Genomic DNA, 2,500 nt, shown 5'->3' with positions numbered 1-2,500 from the left:
CAGTTTGGCCTAGTTCACTCTTTTCCAGTGTCATCCCCCCAAGTTGTCGTTGCCAACAACCCAAGAGTCCATAGTATTCGGAGTTCTAGCGGGGCCTCCCCTTGCTTCCAACAACCCAAGAGTCCATAGTATTCGGAGTTCTAGCGGGGCCTCCCCTTGCTTCCAACAACCCAAGAGTCCGTAGTATTCGGAGTTCTAGCGGGACCTCCCCTTGCTTCCAACAACCCAAGAGTCCATAGTATTCGGAGTTCTAGCGGGGCCTCCCCTTGCTTCCAACAACCCAAGAGTCCGTAGTATTCGGAGTTCTAGCGGGGCCTCCCGTTGCTTCCAACAACCCAAGAGTCCATAGTATTCGGAGTTCTCGCGTGGCCTCCCATTGATTCAAACAACCCAAAAGTCCATCTTCTTCGCAGTTCAACATCGCCTCCCTCGTTTCCAACAGGCCCAAAGGTCGTCTTCTTCGCAGATCCACGAAGAGCTCATCACGATTTGCCACATTCCATTTCCCACGGGTTGTCAACAACACTTTCTCACACTTCCCGCAATCGAGTACGTGCATGACATGCCAAAGCACATCTTATTTGCCTTCCATCGCACTCAAGACGACGGGTTGTGGAAGAACGATATTGTTCACAACAAGTTCAAGGACAACGTCTCAATCAAGGGACACAACCGAATTATGTTGACTGGGTCGCTAAAGTAAACCCGAGTTCATATAATGCACCGCATCCAAAAGAACTAGCCACAACACGTGCATCACTGAGATGTTTCACTAGATGGAACACGTGCGTGACATTAGGATCCTCCAACACCTCTTCGTGATGGAAAGATAGAATTCGAAGCAACCACAGAAGTACCGTCTAGTGGGTAGGCAACACAGGGACTGATCAACCAATATCACCCAAGGCAACGGGTGAAAATGGAAGAGATGCATGCTTGACCGTTCGATACGCAAGGCATGGAGCCAGCCAGCAAGTGCATCTCGATTACAACTCACACACCCTCACGTTCGCAAGACACCACACCACAAGACGGTCCACCCCCCACCTACCATGGGCAAGCAAGCAAATGGAAACATCAAGTGACGCAGGGTCAAGCATCGCTAGGCATGAAAATAACTTTCCACAATATCCGAGGGACTAGCTGCCGAGCTAACCAACGATCAGTGACGACCGTGTGTTGGTATTAATAAAGCTCAACAACTATGAAGAGGCTAGTTGTGCCATGATAAACATGCTAACGCACGCACCACGTGAGGGGGGAGGCCTCATCAAGCTCCCTTTAAAACCTGCCAGTGTGGAGCTGGCCGGCTCAAGGAGCACTCCCCCCCTATAAGAGGTTAATATGCAAAAGGCAAAATTGTACAAGTAGATACACTTTTTTTGAGCAGACATAAGTCCATATCTCGGGCTATACTTCGAATTTTGATGCGATTTTTTGCAGTAATTCGTAGAATAATGGTATCTCCTTGCTCACCAAATTTCATAATTTTTCTCGAAGGGGAACTATTTTTTTTATTTTTTTTACTTACCGGGTATGTGTAAAATCGGGAAAAATAGAAAAGCACATGTAGACTTCGAATTTCGACCTCATTTTTTCCAGTCCACCACTAAACAATATCAGGAACCTCCCCACAAAATTTCATTCAGTTTGGCCAAGGTCTTAAATTTGACAAATTTTGGCACCAACCTATCTAGTCGCGGTGCACCGACCAACTTGGCCAAGTGCAAAATGCATCCAATTCAAAACTTTTGTGCACCAACGCTTTTACAGTACTCATTTGGGGGCATTTGGAGGCCTTTCCAACCCTCACATCTCAAAAACCACGAATTTCATTTTTTCACAAATCTCCCCACCAAGCCATCTAGCTATGCCGTGGTGCACCGCCAACCTTGGCCATGTGCAAAACCCTCCGAACTCAAAACTTTCGTGCACCAAGAATTTCATGGTATTCATTTGGGGGCATTTGGAGGCCATTCCAACCCTCACATCTCAAAAACCACGAATTTCATTTTTTCACAAAACTCCCCACCAAGCCATTTAGCTATGCCGCGGTGCACCGCCAACCTTGGCCATGTGCAAAACCCTCCGAACTCAAAACTTTCGTGCACCAAGAATTTCATGGTATTCATTTGGGGACATTTGGAGGCCATTCCAACCCTCACATCTCAAAAACCACGAATTTCATTTTTTCACAAAACTCCACACAAGCCATCTAGCTATGCCGCGGTGCACCGACCAACTTGGCCATGTGCAAAACCCTCCGAACTCAAAACTTTCGTGCACCAAGAATTTCATGGTATTCATTTGGGGACATTTGGAGGCCATTCCAACCCTCACATCTCAAAAACCACGAATTTCATTTTTTCACAAAACTCCACACAAGCCATCTAGCTATGCCGCGGTGCACCGACCAACTTGGCCATGTGCAAAACCCTCCAAACTCAAAACTTTCGTGCACCAAGAATTTCATGGTATTCATTTGGGGACATTTGGAGGC

The sequence above is a fragment of the Vigna unguiculata genome, unplaced genomic scaffold (assembly GCF_037176805.1).
Source record: "Vigna unguiculata cultivar grain cowpea cultivar isolate G323 ecotype 2 unplaced genomic scaffold, ASM3717680v1 ptg000087l, whole genome shotgun sequence".
In the NCBI taxonomy this organism is placed as follows: Eukaryota; Viridiplantae; Streptophyta; class Magnoliopsida; order Fabales; family Fabaceae; genus Vigna; species Vigna unguiculata.
The sequence above is the reverse complement of the archived record's forward strand: the minus strand, read 5'-3'. Positions refer to the sequence as shown.